The sequence below is a fragment of the Cricetulus griseus genome, chromosome 4, assembly GCF_003668045.3.
Source record: "Cricetulus griseus strain 17A/GY chromosome 4, alternate assembly CriGri-PICRH-1.0, whole genome shotgun sequence".
NCBI classification, from domain to species: Eukaryota; Metazoa; Chordata; class Mammalia; order Rodentia; family Cricetidae; genus Cricetulus; species Cricetulus griseus.
The window spans coordinates 32,191,923-32,212,021 of record NC_048597.1 but is presented as its reverse complement, the minus strand read 5'-3'; the positions used below and the strand labels follow the sequence as shown (position 1 = coordinate 32,212,021).

The window sequence follows — 20,099 nt, the reverse complement described above, 5'->3', positions numbered from 1 at the left end:
CATCCACTCACAATTTTTCTAATCCCACAAAGAAGTTCCCACATATAATCTTATCATAGCCCTTATGTGAAACTTGGGCCCTCCTCTTAGCTGACAGCATTTATCCCTCATTCATTTTGAACTGAGGACACCAGAACCATTTCCAGTCTTGGAGGTTAGATCCCTGCCCTCATCCCAAAAGCCATGAAGTTTTTGAAAGTTAAGGAAACTATTGTGTAGACAAAGCAAACAAAGCCCCAGTGTTTTTCAAAGTAGATGTGATCCTTTTCAGAAATAAATTCATGAATGTTGAAGCCTATGCTATACAGAAAACCTATCACAAGATTAAAGAGGCAAAACTCCTTTTTCCTCTCCCCCAGTTTTATGAAGTGGAGTGCAGCCATAGAAGAAAATTAGGCAAGCCTATCTAAAGTTCCAGGTACAGAAAAAATCGTTTCCTATCCTAAGTGTGAAGATGGCAGTAATCAAATTAGAGTTATAAAACACTATGTCTAGAGTTGGTAAAGTGCAAGTCACAGAAACATAAAAACTAGCATTTATGCAAAATCCAGACATGTGGCTTGCTCTTGTAATCCCAGTGTTGGGGAGGGAGAGACAGGAGGATCTTTGTTCTCAGTGTCCAGCCAGGTTTTCTGAGTCACAAGCAAAAGTTTCTTGGTTATTTTTTGTCTTATTTAAAAAAAACTAGAGTCATCTGGGGATAGAGAAACTCAAGTGAGGAATTGCCTTCATTAGACTGAGTTGTAAGTAGGTCTGTGGGAATTAATTTTCTTAATTGATAATTGATGCTGTAGGTCAAAGCCTACAGTGGTCGGTGCCATCAATAGTAGGTTGCACTTGGCTGTATGAGAAAATTAGCTAAGCAAGCCGGGAAACATCAGTCAGTAAGCATTTCTCCATGTCTCTGCCTCAATACCTCAAACTACAGGTTTCTGTCTTTACTCTCAACTTGCTTTTATCAATGAAATTGGGAAATTCTAAGATTAATAAACTCTTTCTTCCCAAGTTGCTTTTCATTACTGTTTTATCACAGAAACAGAAAACAGAAAAACAAAATCCAAACAACAACAACAATAACAAAAATCCCACAACAGTTCATGAAGATTACAGTTTAAACTAAACTCATGCAACCCTAAACCTAGATGAGGTCATATTTATTGTTGACTGCTTATATGGGAGGAAAATTTATTGTGGTTTATTTTTTTTTTTTTTTGAGGTTGTGAGCATGGATAGTTTGTCCATTTGCCGGTGGACAGCCCTATACCAATCACTACATGAACAACACTAATTAGACTCAATAAAAAGAGAAGAAGAGAATAGAAGGCAAGGCGAGGGGAAGGGAGGAGGGAGGGAGGGGAGGGGAGGGGAGGGAGGGAGGAGAGGAAAGGGAGGGAGGAGAGGAAAGGAGAGGAGAGGAGAGAGAGAGGAGAGGAGAGGAGAGGAGAGGAGAGAGGAGAGGGAAGAGGAGAGGAGAGGAACATAATTTTGGAAGGAAGAGATGTTGAGAGGTGTTTAGGAGGAGTGGAGGGAAAATGGGAGTGATTATGATATATATTGTATTTATGTATGAAAGTCTTAAAAAGTACAAAAAAAGAAAAGCAAAAACAAAACAAATGAACAAAACCCCCCACACAACATTTTTACTGAATTTGTAATAGCATGTAATCATTTCTATAAATTGACTATAGGATGTGGTACTTGGACTTTTGAAAAAACAACCGAAGGAATAAATTATGAAAATATGCTTGCAGCACAGGTTTGAGTCTAAGTATTAATGCGATAGCTTGAATAATACACACGGTAAGTATTAAGTAATCAGCAATATTTATGAATTAGCATGGTATTGAAAACTTAAAGAAGAAATATAATTGTACTTGAAAAAAACTAAAGGGTTCAGTAATTCAAATGGAGCATTGATGCTTCATTCCCTCCTACAATTCTGGTATTTATGAGGCTGTGGTGGGAGGATTTCTATGAGTGTAAGACTATCCTGCCTACATAGTTCGTTTTAGGCCAGCCTGACCTAGACTCTCTCTCTCTCTCTCTCTCTCTCTCTCTCTCTCTCTCTCTCTCTCTCTCTCTCTCTTCTCTCTCTCATTCGCTTTCACTCTCTGCATGATTATCTATCATCTGTCTTCTATCTATAGCTATATATCATCTATCTCTTTTCTTTCTTGCAATCTCTCTTTCTTGCACATACACACAAGATAAAGACAAGGAAGCTAACAAACAAAAGTTAAGTAAAGCAGAGAAACAACAGGCTAATGTATAAAGGTTAGTTATATTTACACAATTTTAGGCATCATTAGCACTATGGTACATGCATTCAGTAGATAATAGTGCCTATTCTTTTAAAAACAAATACATAACACATTATCTAATGAATGTTTACATGTAAGAGCTACAGAAATTATAATATGCAGAACATATCAAACCTGCCATTCACTTGTTCTTCTTCATCATCTGCTTGCTTTTGACAGCACTGTCACTGAATCAAATATTCTAAGTCCTCTATGGAATATACTGATTTGTGTCAGCACTGGAATGTGATGGAAAATTTAAAAGGGTATGATCCTGGCAAAGAAAGTTAGGTCACTTGCAGACCACAAAAGGATTATACAGATCCCTGGCCTTCTTCCTCTCTTTTGGATTCTTGAATGCTTTTGAGGTAATCAACACAATACACTCATGCCATGATGTACCATAGGTTACAAGGCCAAAAAAGAAAGAATTGGGACCCAACGTAAGCCTTTTCTCCATATAAATAGATCATCTAGATGTTTGTCCACAGGAGCAGAATGATTATATTATATAGCAATTTATCAAAATATAATGCAGAATGAGTTCATTAAACTAAAGCAAAAAAAAAGGACTTGTTTGTCAGGGAAGAGGGTTCTGATTATTTAGGCTTTTAAAGTCAGAATAAGTAAGACAGGGAGCCTGTTCTGGCTTCTGGTCATTTTATGAGATCTTTCTTAACTTCAAGGGATGAATATATTAGCTACAAAGTGATGGATAAACATTTAGAAACTTGATTCATGGGATATTTTGGTTAAGCAAGAATGAGTTATAAGCAAAGGATTTTTTTTTTCATGTGCTTCAAGATTACCTTGGAGATAATGACCTTGGAGAAACTATTTAAATACTGAAACTTCATTGTCTGTAACATCAATCCAAAATGGTAAGACAGATATTTAAAAACCAATAAAGTAATCTTCAAGCTTTAAACTGTCCAAGTATCAGAACAAAGTCTCTTAGCTTTCTTTTCTGTATTCTTTGATGTTTGATATCTTTAACCTGCCATGGAGACTGAGATCATCCCTTAATGAAACATATTTAGCAGTCCATCTTTGCAAGTCTCAGTAACTGCTGCTGAAGAGAGGGTTTGGAAAAAGTATAGAATCCAAGGCAGTAGATGAATGCAAAGAAACAGTGGCCTCTGGATACAGCAGGGCATCTGAACTTATGAATATACAGTGCCCAGGAAACACATGTACAAAATCGGGGCAAAGACAAACCAGACAAAATCCAAGCATAGAAATGGGAGTTGAACAAATAATGTCATTTGGCTGTGGAGCTAGTTGCAGTAGTAGGCTGCTGAGAAGGGAGTGACAGTTTTCACTAAAAGTGTAACCCCCAGAAAGCCCACCATGCTCCAGTGAGGACCCATGTTCAAGAATAATTAGACAGCACAAGTTGGTATGAAAGGGTTGAAAATGGAGAGTCACAGCATTGGGTAGGTGGGAAAGAAGGACTATCTGGAAGTGTTGGTTTTGAAAATAGACAACACATGTTGTATGATATTCTTACAGAACTAATACACAATATTGCCAGGAGTTAGGAAAGTGGGATATTGAACTTCCAAAGGCTGAATACTTTTTACAGAAAGTAAAGGACTAGGGTTGAGGCATGTATTTTATCCACCTAGAGGCTAATGTTCAATCTACAGCCAGGGATGTTTCCTAATATAACATCCACATAGTTTGATGACTACTCATTTAAGCTTGAATGGATTAAGGAACACCTAAGAGATTAATAAAGCATATCTCACAGTGAGCCCAGGATGACATGTCCCAAGTGGATTATGCCATCTAGACTCTGTCTAATGAGTGGGTAATAACTTGATGGAAATGAAATGTGGTAGCATTATTGGTAGGATATGAAGTGTAAGGGTCAGGGCTATTTGAAATAAAGGGTTCGTCTGCGAGATGTGAACCTTATGCTTGCCCCTTGCTTCTTTGCTCTCCCTCCTGTCTTCATTGACTTGCACAATGCTGCTCCACCACACCTTTCCCACCGTGATGGGGTTAAAGCTGTGAGGCTGGTGCAAAAGACACAAGTCTTCCTTTGAAGTTTTCTAGGGTGGTCCATTTGCTCACCAGAGCACAACATTTGATAGACAGAGGAAGACAAAAATTTCCCTTACTTGAAAGTGTCCTAGCCTGGTGATCAGGCATTAGAGAAAACAAATCACAGGGATTGTTTATCAACACCTTTCTTGTTTTGTTTTAAAAATATTTAAATAGCATTTTGTTTATTTGTGTGTGTGTGTGTGTGTGTGTGTGTGTGTGTGTGTGTGTGTGTGTGTGTTTTTAATTTTCACACATTTCTAAGGTCTTTGCCTTGCATTTCCCTCAGATACCCTCATATAGGATTCTGGCATAGACTGCCTTCTTCTACAGCCAGACCAAAGGTTCTATGCTTTTTTTGTAATATGTGACTTCCTCTCTGAGATTCGTGAATTTGATAAACTTCCTTCTATATATTCTCATTTGTTTTCCTGTGGACACACCAACTTCATTCTATTGTATCCAATAGGACATTCTCAAATAGTTGAAGGGATCTTAGAACATTCTTTCTGAAATAAATTCTCAAGGACAACTAATTTTTGTTTAGCTAAAATTTTCATAGTCAAAGTTGGACCAAAGAATTTCCATTATCATTTGTAATTTACATATCCACTCTTCAGTCCAAACAATAAACACCTGATGAAACTGCCACAAGATAAAAAGAAATTGTTCTATTCATATAAGACATTAGAAAAGATGGAACTTGAGGACATTCTCCCCTGCGGAAGAATTCAGGGCTTGTGTTTCTTTTTTGCTGAGCCAACTGTGTTATATTTTGAAGAACTGTTTTTTATATTCCAAGTCCTCAGGAAAAACAGAAGGGTGGACATGATCAAAACACATTTTAGTGACATTGGTTGAGAGTTAATAAACTATTAAGTTTCCATAATTAGAACAAAAATGAAAGCATGACACAAAGGAAGAGGAGTTTTATATAGTTCAGTGTCAATTACATAAAATCAAGCAGCTAACAGGGCTGACCAACTTAACAGCAGAATTAATAAGAGCTTTCTTTATTTCATCCAGTGGTTTTCTAACATTACTCAGTTTGTGCATCTGTAAACATTTCACTGCTGAAAACAAGTTATGTGTTTGTTTTCACAGGGACAACCCATTTTACCCACTATAAACATATGACACAGGATAAAATTTATCCAGCATGTGCACATTCATACTAGAGCCTTCTTTCATGTAGGAGTGTTTCTTTACTAGTGATCTCTCCACAGTCTCATTTGAAGTGTGCCTTTGCTAGAAGTAATGGGAAGTCTACAGAACTGAGTCATCCGTAGTCTACTTATGCCTGGAGATGCTTTCAAAAACATCCATGCCCACATACAATGTTTTATTTCACTAACAAGCTCAATAAAGTAGGCTAAAAAGCTGAATTCCTTTTAGGCAGAGAAGGCTAGAACAAGAAAAAGCATTTCCAAAGCAACTGGCAGTCACTAAGGATTCAAATTGCTTTCTTTCCATGGAGAATAGAATAAGGCAATCAAGTAGCCTTTCTAGGCAATAAATGCTCCGATAAGATGAAGGGAAACTGACCCACAGATTCAAAGCACTAACATGAATTACTCAAATGTATGCCTTTTCATTTTGAAATATTTAGAACTGAACAGGAATATAAGTGTCTATTGAGAAATACACACATTTATGACAAGTGAAGGTAGTCTGTTTCTGAAAATAAAATTGGCTGGTGGGAAGCTAGTTAGAAAAAAATTAATATTTTCTAGGGGAACTTATAAATACTGATGTCCTTAAAGCACACGGTAAAATGGAAAGATGAGCTGGAGGGGAATCATGCTGCAGTTTCATCAGGACTCTCTGCAGTGGCAAGGCTGACTAGAGTGGGGAGTGAAGCAATTAGCAAAAATTGTGGGTAAGCCCAAACATGCTAGAACCTGCAGGAAAATGTCCCCTTGGAACACTAGTAGTAATAACTTTAAAATATCATTAGAATGGAAAACAGAAAAGATAATCATATATCCTATAAATAAAAAATACATCTGATATTATATATGCATAAAGGGACCTGGGGAGGAAGAACTCTTACATCATTGAAGAATGAGTTAGTGTGAGAGGAGAATTTTGCTTGTATCTCTGTCTCCTGAGTGAATAGTATTCACAGTATTGTATGCAGGAAATCTGGTTACTTTCTTCCTTTTTCTCTGTCCATCAGAAATCACTTGTTCCTCTTTTGTTTACTTTAATGTTAAAATTATTCTCAGTTTATTTCTACCTTTGTAACAAACAACAGATGTGTGCTAAAAGAAGGGTATATATGTACAATTTTTTATTTTTTTTTTTCTTCAACACTTGGTTGTGATGAAGGAGAAAACATCACAGAGACAGGTTATAACAAATCACTACTGAAATAATACAACTCCACAAAACAAAATAACCCTTTAAATGGCCTAGAACAGATAAATAATGAGTATACAAATGAGACAGTGAATTACATTTTTCATCACAGATTGGTAAAAGATATAACAAAGGAATGGAAGTACATGATAAATCTATGATTTCTCATTAAGGTTTCCATAAAATGTATTCCCAAGTGTTTTGTAGTACGTGATCAAAATTAATTTAATTCAAGTAGCTAAGGATAAGTAGAGGAAGAGAATCTTCAACTTCATTTTAAGAAGAAAAATGTCTGAGAATGGAGAAAAGCCTTAATTTGCTAAGGTGACAGAAACCTCATTTGTCCAAAATATTCTTTGCTTGCACAAGCCAAATAAACTACAGTTCCAGGCAGAACACAGGCATCTCATTCTGTAGCTTTGTACTGGTCTAATTTGTAAATTTTATGCATCTAATATTCTCTATCAAAGAAGCTGCTTCTGAAAGGCTCTTCATATTCTAATATAATATTTTCCCCGGAACCACTTAAATATTCACTTTGAGTCAATATACTGATATAAACTTAGAAAATTAGCGCCCTCGATTCTGCTTCTAGGCATGGAGTTAATAACATAAATCTGTTTTTGCAGCAAAAACAGAAAGACACTGCATTTAAATGATAGCTAGTTTCAGAAAATAAAACAAGAAGCAAAATGTAGCCACTGAAGATGCATTTCTATTTCACTTCAGGCAAACATAAAACTTTTTTATTACAACTACAAAGATATTTAATAAAAAAAGGTACAAATGCAGTGGTGTATCTAGAATACTACAGCTGCGACCAGGCTCTGAATACGTTTTGTTATTTTTGTGGGTTTTTGCTATGTGTAGGCCTAGTGATTATAGCAATGAGAATACTGTTCATTAGTAGTGAAGGATTATCTCATTTAAAGCCTGTCCATTATTCATGAAGATTAAAAATTCTCTATGGAATCCACCTTCCATATATCAAAAGGCCTAAAATCTAAAGTTGAGGTCTTTTTTGGAGGGGGATGTTGAGACAGGTTTTCTACATTCTATGAAGTCCTGAATTCTCTGTAGATCAGGCTGCCCTTGAACACAAAGAAATCTGTATGCCTCTGCCTTCTGAGTGTTTGGAGGAAGGTGTGTACCACCACCACCTGGCTAAAGTTAAGGTATTTACTAAACCAGTTAATAAGATGTTGAAAGTACCATCTTAAGAGATTTATAGGATTAATACTTTAAGCAAATGACAGAATCTGATCTTAGCTACTCTGCTCATATTAAAATATACCAAGGTGTCACAAGACTTCCCAAATACAGAAAGCACAGAAAAGTCATATTTCTATTGATTCATATTTGTCAGAAATAAAAAGAAGTCTATTTTCCTTATTTTATGAATGAGAATAATGACATTAAAAAAGGTAATTGATTCATTTGGGTTTAAAAAAGCAAAAAATAAAAAAATAAATCTCCCAACCAGTACATGCATAAAATGAATCAATGTTGTTTAAAAGGATTTGGATTCTTTCCCTCTTATTTGGTGAGTCATAAGTCCAAATAATGGCCATGCGTTAATCAATTATATGCCACTACATATCCATAGGATTATTGTGCCATGATGGTCATTGTGGAGGTTCATTGGTGTCATATCTAGATAGGACATTTGATTTTTCTTCTTGTTTTGTTTTATTCATTTTACATACCAACTACAGTACCCCCTCTCTCTCCCCTCCTCCTGCCCTCCAAATCCCCCCAACCCATCCTCCATCTACTCCTCAGAAAGGGTAAAGATCCCCACTCCCCTTACATCGAGGCTGAGCAAGGCATCCCACCATATGTAAAGGGCTCCAAAAAGCGAGCTCATATACCAGGGTCAGATCCTGGTCCCACTGCCATGGATCCCACAAAGGGACCAAACAACACAGTTGTCACCCATATGCAGAGGGCCTCGATCAGTCCCATGCAGGATCCCCAGCTAACAGTCCAGAATCAGCGAGCTCCCACAAGCTTGGGTCAGGTGTTTCTGTGGGTTTCCCCGTTATGATCTTGACCCAGCCCCCCTCCCCGCCTTGTACATATAATTCCTCCTCACTTTCTTTGACTGGATTCCCAGAGCTAGTCCTGGTACTTGGCTGTGGCTCTCTGCATTGGCTTTTATCAGTTACTGAATGAAGGCTCTATGATGACAGTTAGGGCAGTCCCCAATCTAATTACAGGGGAAGGCCAGTTCAGGCACCCTCTCCACTATTAGCTGATTGTCTTGGCTGATGTCATCCTTGTGGATTCCTGGGAAATTCCATAGCACCAGGTTTCTCCCTAACTAAATAATGGCCCCCACTATCAATATTTCTCTTTCATTGCTCTTCTACTCTGTTCCTCTTCTAACTGGATCATCCTGCCATTTGATTTCTTCCTACCCTTTGAAGTTTGCAGGGTACCTTCTTTTACCCTGAAAGTTAGTAAGGAAGAATGCAGATGAGTTCCAGCTTAGGGGCCACTAGGTCTTTCACCTAAAATGCAGTGTCTTCAGCAATAGGGGCAACCAAGGGAAAGAAACAGCTTATAATGTTTTAAGAGTCTCTTGAGTAAAATGAAAATAATCCATAGTACTAAAAATCTAGCCAATTATTCAGAGCTAGTGAAGTCATTGATCTTGGAGAACCTAAAACTACCATTTTACTAAACCAGTATCATCTGTATAATTATTTATGCTTTTACCCAATAATAAGTGTATTCCTCACTTCTAATCAAGGACCCTTATCCTTGAAATAGACAGAGACTATTAAAGAAAACTACAACCAATCAAAATGTAGAATTATGGAACCCAGTTATAATGGATACATCTTCAAAACAACTTCCATGCCCAAGCCTCAGGAAACAATCTTTGAAAAGACAAACAAAAAAGATGATAAAAACAAGATAATCAGAGAGTTGTCTGTGAGATTGTGTCTCCTAGCAATGTCAGAAGCTACAACCATAAAGTTGCACTGACATGACTGCCTAAACATGACCTGAACAAGGACAACAGTGGACATCCTAATGTATTGTTAGGGAAAGTCAACAAGTTCTCAATGCTACACAAAGAACCACAGGCCACCAAAGAATGCTGAAAGCATGAATAATAGTCTTATCTTATCTAAGCAAGAGAACCATACTAGTTATTCAATATGGTCAGCCCTGAGAACACATGACCATGTAAAGATATGAAGATTGATAGGTTACATTCAGAAATACATATGTATGTACATATATGCATGTAACAAACATTTTTTAAAAGATGCCATGAATTTTGACAAGAATATATTATAATCTCAAAAATAAAATAGATAATAAAAACATATTTGGAAGGTGATACTTGCCATTATAAAGACTTTAAATCAAAATAAATTTAAGTACACAGTGTACTCTATGAGAATAGGAATTGAATTCTATTGATCTTGTGTCACACATCAGAAGAAATGTAATTGTAGGAAAAGAGCCAGTTCTTATTATTTTTGAATATAAAATAAGTCTTTAAATACTTAAACTCTAATAATCAGTTAGTGTGCTAGGTGAAGAATCTAAGGGCAAAACATGACTGAGAGATATGTAAGCTTAAGCCATCTCCTAAGGTAATGATACTATTTTGATGATTACAGGAGGACAGCTGGTCACAGATAGCTCAAGGGACTTAGCTCAAGCCTGAACATGTCAGGTGGCATACTGGGCATCACACTAGAACACAGGACTTTTTAAATGCAAATTCTGCTCTGTTGTTTGCATGTAGATACACATCTTTCTGGTGTTCAAGGTAGAGTGAAGAGGAGGGGGAAGTGATTATCAGAAATGTATGTCTTCATTAGCTAAGTGAATTGAGAAAGTATTCTAATATCTAGGAAACTAAGAAGGTATTCTTTTTTAGAGAATCACTTTAATTTAGAAGAACTATTACAGATCCAGCAGACTCATCTATCTTTGGGGTAAAGACTTATGAAGTTCATAGCTCAGACTGATTAACTTTCTATTTTAACTAAAAAAGCTTATGGTTTAAGTATAGCAAAATATGAATTTTTAATTCTTGCAAAAATCAAATGTGAAGTAAATGAATATTCAAGCTGTTCATGTTAATTCAAATGGGGACATGAAGCCTCTTGGGGAATGTAATATTCTCTACCTACTGAACATGAAAATGACTAATGAAGAAGAAAGTATTCAAGAGTATTGAATGTTGTTGGGGGCGGGCATTGGTAGAGCACTCTTCTATTATGCCTAAGACCTCAGTAAGTTCTCAGCACCCACCAAATACAAAAATAAATGCTAGTTATCTTTCTTGTATATTTCAAACTAAAGGCCTTGTGGAAAAGACCTACAGAAACCTACTATTGTAGAAGCTTTCTAAATTATAAGCATATGTTAAATGGAGTTATCCTATATCGGGTGGACAATGTCACATTACCTCTTTTGTAATTGTTGATCAATGGGATTTCACAGATCCCCCAAATTACAGGCTATTGCCATTGCTCTTGGTTACTCTCCAGAATCTGATAGTAAGACTCTATTGCTGAAGATTCCATATATTTGGGCCACAGAACAAGAAACTGGTACTGAACTCCAAGCTTCATCATCACTGGCTAGTTTTCATAATATGTGAAGGAGCTTTACATGCCATTAGAAGAAAAAAGTAAACATGAATTTTACCCATCTGTGAACAAGAGAACGATAATTGTTGTTGGCTTTGCAAGATATATTTACTGACTCAATAGCAGCACAAATATTTTGTGATTAACTAAACATTTCTGGTGATATTTTAAAGGCCTGCTGCACAAAAGAAACCCCATAACTTGCCCTGCTATAAGGGCCAAGATCTGGTGGCTAGATAACAATATGAGAGGACCTATGATTATTATGCTCAGTGGATACAGTAAACTGACTCCTGATGACTTATCCCTACGCTGACAGAATAGTGCATCACTCTTCCTTTATCTGAGACCTTGCATCCTTCTTCTTGCAGTGGATGACAACCAAAGCAGACACTCACAACTGGTCAATATTAAGACAAAGAGATCCATCAGATCTAAATCAGACCTAAATCAGATACATCTTTCCACACAAGATCAGAAATCAACCCAAATGAAGGGTCAGAAAGATTGTAAGTGCCAGAGGCAGGAAATGACTATAAGAAAACCGTGTTTTCTGGGTACAAGGCAGTTGCACATATGAACTCAGAGCAGTTGTGGTAACATACACAAGGTTTGTATGAGCTCAAGCCAGAAAATAACCTCAGCATGCAAGGGAAAGGTAGGCCCAGGTATAGTAGAGACGCTATTAGTAACTTACTGCTTCGGAGAGGGTGGATCCATTTCTTTAAGTGTATGACTCCTGGTAGTTGATTACACTGTAGGATAAGCCTCACAACTGAAAGTATTTGTACAACACAAACTTGATCTGATGGATTAAAAACACTGAACAAACAAAGCTGGTTGAGTGGGGGCGGTGTCATGGGGCAGATGGCTAAGATACTAAATAAAGGAGAAATCAGGTGAATATGATCAACATATATTTCATAAAATTCTCAAAGCATTAATAGAAACTATTTTAAAAAGAAAAAAGAATATGATTGCATAAATGGAATCTGGCATATATATATATATATATATATATATATATGTGTGTGTGTGTGTGTGTGGTGTGTGTGTGTGTGTACCTTTTAGAGCATTATTCATTGTGGGGGGTACACACGTATGTGTATGTGTGCATATGTGCATGCATGTGTGTGTGTGAATGCATACATGTGTATATGTGTGCTCATTAGTGACATGGGACATGTGTACAGCTCATAAGACAGTTTGATGGAGTTGGTTCTTTCTACCAAAAATTTATGACCCAGGGATAAAACCCAGATCATCAATCTTACTCATTGAGTAACATGTTACAGTTGCTTGATCAATGTGTCTTGATTTGCTAACAGGGAAGTTATTGTGTGCCATAACATTCGATAGTGGCTAAGATATCAGAATAAGCAACACAATTATTGTGATTTACTCTGAAGAGAGTTTTATTCTTTTACAGGCCTTTAATAAATAAAATAAATTTGCAAATACTGCTTTAGGGCCAGACAGTGACCTTCAATGTATCTTCTTCAGCTCCATTATAGGCCATATTTACTGCTTTAATCCCTCATGAATACGATTTTGACTTGTTTTTGTTTGCTAGTTTTTCAAAAAGCTTTACAACTTCACAATTAAATTAAACACATTAATTTAGGGCCACAATTTCATCAGAACTTTTCTTGTTGGACAAATGCTTGTTTCATATCAGAATCCTACAGACAAAAACATACCTCAGCTTAAATTATGTTAAATAGTTTTAATTTTTACTTCACTTATCACCAGGAATGTTTGAAAATTTAAAAACTTAGTTGTCTCATGTGTTTTTTGTTTATTAATTACTCACTCTTTTTCAGCATCCCAGTTTATCCTTTCTTGGTCTCCTATCTATTTTAACAGGATCCATCCTAAGCTAGGATCTACATAAGAACACATGTTTTCTGTCCTTTCTGAGGACAAGTCACTTCACTGTTTTTCTGATCCAGTCATTTCCTACAAATAAAGCAATTCATCTTTTTAGCAAAATAAAACTTTATTATAGCAAAATATTATTTATTATACATAGCACATTTCATTATCCATTCACCTGTTAATAGATATCTATGCTGACTAAAATTTCTTGCTACTGTGGGTAGGGTAGCAATAAAAATGGATGACAAGTATCTCCCTACTTTGCCAGCTGCAATTCAGATAGCAGGGTAATATCCAAAATTTACAAGAACTGTGACAACTCAATATAAAAACATTGAAACTGCCAATTAATGGATATTCAACCTAGATGCCCCTCAACTTAAGAATGGATAAATAAAATGTGGTACATTTACACAGTGGAGTACTACTCAGCAGAAAAAAAAAAACAATGGAATATTTAAAATTGCAGGCAAATGGATGGAACTAGAAACCATTCTGAGTGAGGTAACCCAGTTACAAAAGCAAACATGGTATGCACTCACTCATACATGGATTTTACACATAGAGCAAAGGATTACTAGCCAACCATCCACACCACTAGAGAAGTTAGGCAACAAGGAGGACTCTAAGAGAGACATACATGGTCCCTCAGAGAAGGGGAAAGGAACAAGATCTCATGAGCAAATTGGCAGCATGGGAAGAGGGGAGAGGGAGCTAGGATAATGAGAAGGGGAAAAGAGGAAGAGTGGGGAGGACATAAAGGAGCAGGTAGGTTGTGTAGGGGGTAGAATAGAGGAGAGCAAAATAAGAGATACCATCAGAGAAGGAACCAGTATAGGTTTAAAGAGAAATCAGGCACTAGGGAAATGTCCAGAGATCTACAAGGATGATACCAACTAACCATCTAAGCAACAGTGGAGAGGCTACCTTAAATGCCCTCCCCTGATAATGAGATTGACTGACTTATATGCCATCATAGAGCCTTCATCCACCAGCCGATGGAAGTAGAAACAGATAACCTCAGCTAAACACTGAACTGAAATCCAGTTGCAGAGAAGGAGGAGCATTGAGCAAAGGGGTCAAGACCAGGCTGGGGAAACCCACAGACACAGCTGACCTGAACAAGGCGGAGCTCTTGGCCCGTAGACTTATCACTGTGAAACTAGCATGGAACTGATACAGACCCCCTGAATGTGGGTGTCAGTGAGGAGGCCTCAGAAATCTATGGGGCCTCTTGTAGTCGATCAGTATTTTTCCCTATTGTAGGAATGGATTTTGGGAGCCCATTTCACATAGAGGGATACTCCATCAGCATAGACACATGGGAGAGGGTCTAGGCCCTATCCAAAAGGATATGACAGACTCTTAAAACTCTGCCCCCCATGGAAGGTCTCACTCTCCTTGGGGAGCACAAATGGTATGGGATAGGTAGGTTGTTAGTAGGGGGCAGGAGAGGAGGGGAGAGGGAGGGAATTGGGATTGACATGTAATCAATGTTGTTTCTAATTTAAATTTAAAAATGGAGGGAAAAAAAGAAACACATATCTCTTGCACATGTCACTAAGTCACTTATTCCAGCTTCAAAGTACCCTTGCAATGCTGCTTTGTGGTTCTTGTATTGAACTTTATGAACCTACAATTCTGTCTTGTTAGCAGATTCCCTATATGCATCTTACAGTAATCTGTAGAAAAAGAAACAGACTATTATTGATCACACTTGAACATAACTTACTTTCTATGTCTCTTATTTATGAAGGTCTCACACATGACTCTGATTGTGTCTTACTTCCTTTTGAGTACCTACGTCTTGGTTAAGTCCCATGATGAAGCCCATATGACAATATCTTTATTAGACTCCAATTCTGTGTCATAAAAATGTAAATGTGCTCCTATAGTCTGTAATGCTGATGGAAAAATTATTAATAAAAATATGTCCTAAAATTTAATGCCCTTTGTGAAAACCAATATAATGTGTGCAGAAAAGCAGTTCATAATGTCTAAGGTCACATATAAATTAAAGATATTTAGCACAGTTACAACAGAAGAGTTGACTATAATGAATGAAAAGAAATATGTGTGTATGTATGCATGTGTTTGGAAGAGAGAGGGAAGGGAGGGAGGGAGGGAGAGGGGGAGAGGGAGAGGGAGAGGGAAAGGGAGAGGGAGAGGGGGAGGGGAGAGAGAGAGAGAGAGAGAGAGAGAGAGAGAGAGAGAGAGATTGAGATTGATTACTATGTCTAGGTGACAGTAAGAAGGCACTGGATTGATAACCAGCACTAAGAGACAGAATGATCACATCTTTCAGCCTCAGTGGTCACATTTCTTCTAAATTTGAACAGTCTAACTGCATCTCATACATTGAATATCAAAGAATCCTCATAGGTATTTGCAAATATGGCAGGAAAATACTCAAAAGTATCAACTTCCTTATATCCAGCAAATTGGCATGCAGAGTTATAATGCTTTTTTGCAATATTTTATCCACAGCCAGGGTTCATATGTACCTAATTATCAGAGATATTCATTTTATATAAACATACATAGAAAATATTACATGCAAATGACAACATTTTTCCTAGAATCTGATTTTATTTATCTATTTCATTTTGCTTAACACACCAGAGGGGGAAACAAATCTGAGTCCAGACATGTTGTGGGATATTTGATCACACTGTGTAAAAGGCAGCTTGTGATTGGCTTAATAAAGTGCTGAATGGCCAATAGCTAGGTAGGAGAGAATAGACAGACCCTCCAGGGAAAGGAAGGAATTGGAGGCGAATCTGAGGAATGTGAGAGACGCCAGCAAGATATGGAGGAGAGCTAAAAAGTCACATGGCAGAATGTAGATAGAAACAGGATAATTTAAGTGATAAGAGCTAGTTGGGAACAAGCCTAAGCTAGAGCCAAGCTTTCAGAAGTAATTATGAGTCTCCTTGTCATATTTTGGTGCCTGTGGTCCAAGAATGTGTAACATGAAAGACTCGCTACACAGACACAATGGAAGATTTCTATAAGTAAATGTGTAGTATCTGAGGGTGGATGCAGAAATAGCCAAGCATGTGTCACTCCTGAACCTGCTATAGAAGTCTTTTCAGTAGATTTTAACAAGATAAAATTAACATTCCTGTAGAAGATTTGTGTATTGTAAAGAAGACGATAAATCCCAGAAATAGGTGATGATGAATTTACAGGAGTCCGAAGTTCATGCCAGAGTGGAGTGGAGATCTGATTTTTTGTTCTGTGAAATTTGCCTGCTGGTGTTGTGTGTCAGGATGCTAAGTTAATAACGGTCTACTAGAGTGTCACAATGAAAAGATTTCATAGCTGCTGTTTTGTTAGAAAAGTGCTCAGCCATGCCTCCTCCCTTTTTCATTTGTTCCTTTCTTATTTAACTAATTTCTGATCTTTTGTTATTATCAAGCCATGCTGTTTCAGGGCACACAGGGGTCACTCAACAGTCTAGCAAATTAGAAATTACAAGCAGTGACAACATTCTCTTCCTGGACAAAAAGCTGCTTCTTCCTGAAGCTAGAGCTAACTTTAGCTGAAACAAGATATTCAAGTCTAATACAGATGGTGAAATTTTTCTGTTTACACTGAGTTCAGTGTCAACAGAGGCCAGAAGATAGGGTCAGATCTCCAAGAGTTGGGGTTGTAGGGGATTGTGTTTCAGCTGTGAGTGCTGGGCCCCAAACTCAGACCCTCTGGAAAGTCAGCACTCACTTTTAACCATAGGCACATCTCTTAAGGTATCACACTAACAGGAAATTTAATACACAAACAAAGGCAGTTCCTAATCAAAGCACCTTTCAAATCACTGGTAGAAGCTTCAGATGTGAGGTCTGTAGCACTGGGGAAACATTTGCTATAGATCTCTTGATATTGCTAGATCTGGAGGTTGGTGGATGCTAATGGCATCCTGTTAATGAACTCAAAACAGTTTCAAATGATAACCTCAATGATGTTAGGTTACAGTCAGAGGTGGGCAATGAATGACAATTAAATGACGAAAGATATCCCAACATAACTTGTAATTTGGCCCTGGACCTACAACATTCTAACTGCTACACAATTACTGAAGTTCTAATCACCTAACTAGACTTTCAAGAATAGTCAATGTAGGTGGGGTTTCTTTCTGGAAGCTTTAGCTCAAAAGAGAATGCCAAGTCTGTCTTATATCCTAATATAGCTTGTGGCACTGTTCATTTGTCCAGTTCCTCCAATCTCTCATGATAATCTAATACTAGCTTTGTATGTGAAGGTTGTCTCCAAAGCTTTCAAAGATATAAAAAGGCTTATCAGTGAGCTAGGTCAGAATTTGTAAGAATTAATATACCACAAAAAATAACATAGAATTCAATGTATAAGACATACTTTAAGCCATTTCCTTAAATGTTCCATTAGGGTTAACTCCAATTATTTATTAATTAACATAATAAAGAACTCTTCACTACTGCCATTCTCTTTTTCCATTACTTTCTCTTCCCCAGAAATGCTTTCTAAATTTCATAATAGTCTATTTCACTCAAACACCTGCCTCAGAATATATTTTGGAGGTGACAGAGTTAAGACAATCAATTTAATAATTATCCTAGCAAGCAGTGGTGAACTAGCCACTGTACAAAATCCATGAAGACTTCACTGCTATGCTAAGAGTGAATCTCTGTATTTAAGGTATATTAATTGCTTTCTTCCTTGTGAATTGCCATGTTATAGAAGTGAAATGGTGACATTCATAAATATATGTTGGAGTGGAGAAAGTTACAATGCAATAGCAACAGTGATTACAATGATGGTGGCTACACTACTGCAATCAACACACTGGAGGAAGAGAAATGGCATGGTCGGCTCAGCCAACATCCAGCTCACAACATAGCTTGAAATAGAAAGTTTTAATAATAGATTTTATAAAGACACTAATTTTGAGTTTCCTAAAAGTAGGTCAGCATGCAAGATCAAAACCTGATTGTGCAGTGAGCCATTTTGAAGAGATGGATAAACTCACCATCACGGCGTGGTCAGGGAATAATTTAAGTTTGAGAATGAAGATTTATGGGTGGAGCTATTTGAGGTTTAAATCCCCATGTTTTTCTAAATCCTCAGGGTTTACAAATGTGGTTTACTTGCTCTTGTTATGGGAGCATAGATTCTCTTTACTTTGATACACTAGAAGGCACTGCATCAACAGAATCTTGATAAAATTAAACTTTTCTCCTTCAAGCTGGCCCTAACCTGCTTTTAAGATTTCAAGGTCAACAGCAGGTACAATTTTCAGTGCAACCCAATTATAGAAGTTACTCTTCTTTGCTGAGAGGAAATGGGTTATTTATCAAAAGAAATGTAAAATACAACAATACGGTCAAGCAGAAACTGTGAAACTCAGCCCAGGAAAGGTTGGTTCTTTGTACCATGGACAACAGAGGAAAGAATATAGGTCACACCAGAGGAAGCTCGTTGGCATCAGTCATTTACCAATGACTCTGGAATTTAATGGCAGCTGAACGAGCTGTGGTAGTCGCTCTTAGTATGCTCCTTTGAGGTACAGAGTTGAAAAGATGATCTGAAATCAACATCAAAGAGTGGAAGTCTTTGGAATTTTGATGAAAAACTCCAAAGTCTAAAAGAAGTCAGTATGAGACTAGAGAATCTATTGCCTATGATCCATGGTTCTCTAAAGATAGGGATATAAATAAAAAAGTAGTAATAACAACACACACAGTCACATTCAAGAGAATGAGGTAGACAGACACAAAAAGGCAGAGAGACAGAGAGAAACAGAACACTACCACACTTAAAAACAATTTTCCTATAATGACCATACTTTGAGTTAAGAGTCTGCTAATGAAACTGGTTATTGAGTTTTAATAGGAATGAGGGTATTCTGAAATAGGAAAGTCAAAATTTCAAGACTTAACTATAAAAGAAACATGTTAAATTTGTCTGGTTAAATAGATAGATAAATTTGAACAACTTATTGATGACAATCTTTATGCTGCTTGGCCCAGGCTCCATGATGTTTCTAAAAGTTCATATATGGAACCAATGAGAGAATACTGAACCCATAAATCTAAGGAATTTCAAGACCATGTTGATATAATATTTACTCAGCTCTGATAATAAAAATCACTGAGCCATCTTCCTCCATTTTGGTGCATGGGCTGTATACCTCCAGTCCACCAGTAAAGAAAAGGCAAAATCCAATGAAGGAATTAGCAGAAACCTCAAAAGAGTCCCCAAGAGCTGCAAGACTGGTTTACCAAAGCTCTAGCTTACTGGATTCGGTTGGGACAACTCTAAGCCAATCAAAAGACAACCTGATATTGTTATTTTCTCAGTGTCAAACATCAAAAGTCCTGTGTAGATTATACTGTAGTCTGAAATTAGCCAGCATCTTAAATTTGTGGCTACAGTTTCTTTTATCTTTCCTACAATTTGTTGCTTTGATGTTTCTCTCTACCTATGCAAATTATCTGTACAGACAAGGAAATTCTCAATTTTCCTAAACAGAAATTTTGTTTTTTCATATATGTAACTTTATGTTTTATGAGTAATATGTGTATAGAAAGAATACATATTATTGTTGGTATGAATGCTAAAAACATAGGAATAAATCTTTGGATTTATTTGGTTTGGATTATTAAGAAGTTTCTTAGATATAACATTAAAATCAGCAAACTATAAAACAAAAATTAGAGTGATTTCACTTTAAAATTAAAATGATTTTTGAAGGATATTTTATAGAATATAGTACCTATAAATCATATGTCTGGTAATGAACATCTATGTAGAATATATGTGATCTGCCAAGCAGGCAAATGAAAGATAGGATGCTTAATTAGAAAACAGATAAACACTTTACATAAATACTTCTCCAAAGAAAATATAAAAG

At 36.8% G+C, this 20,099-nt stretch overlaps 1 protein-coding gene across 1 annotated transcript in view; it reads right to left on the bottom strand.

The window, feature by feature from the left end:
• The window catches only part of LOC113830699 (ephrin type-A receptor 6), an 818,688-nt gene that overhangs the window by 665,016 nt on the left and 133,573 nt on the right, over positions 1–20,099 (bottom strand). The window lies entirely within an intron of this gene.